Here is a 374-nt window from a genome sequence, read left to right as displayed (position 1 = left end):
CAGGATATATATAATTTTCATTTCGATAAATACTTTCGTGGTGTGTTGTGACGCTTGTCGCCGGCCATCGGAAGTTGTAATAACGGATTATTATAAAGTGTAATGGAAGGGTAAGGTAAGTACGATTTGCTAATTGATCCAATTATTAAATATGTATAAAAACTTAATTGCCATAATAGCAGTGTCTTTTCATACGGATGATGTATGCTCATGTCAGTGTTGCTGGTGATTTTGTTAATAACATTTTAGTTATTATAACAGAGGATTAGGCGGAATTAATGTCAGTTATTTTGGATGAAAAATATAATGTATGATTGAGATGACAATAATGATATTCATGTCAGTGTTTAAGAATTGCGATATGAATTTATTAC

General features: G+C 31.0%; 1 protein-coding gene across 1 annotated transcript in view; it reads left to right on the top strand.

Annotated features, from left to right (window-relative positions):
* LOC119594111 (phospholipase D gamma 1-like) overlaps positions 1-374 on the top strand; it is a gene marked incomplete in the record, with an annotated part of 83,379 nt that continues 83,005 nt past the window's right edge. Inside the window, 1 exon segment of the mRNA XM_037943169.1 lies at positions 1-110.

Source organism: Penaeus monodon, chromosome 33 (assembly GCF_015228065.2).
Source record: "Penaeus monodon isolate SGIC_2016 chromosome 33, NSTDA_Pmon_1, whole genome shotgun sequence".
Lineage (NCBI taxonomy): Eukaryota > Metazoa > Arthropoda > Malacostraca > Decapoda > Penaeidae > Penaeus > Penaeus monodon.
This window is presented reverse-complemented; position numbering and strand designations above follow the sequence as displayed.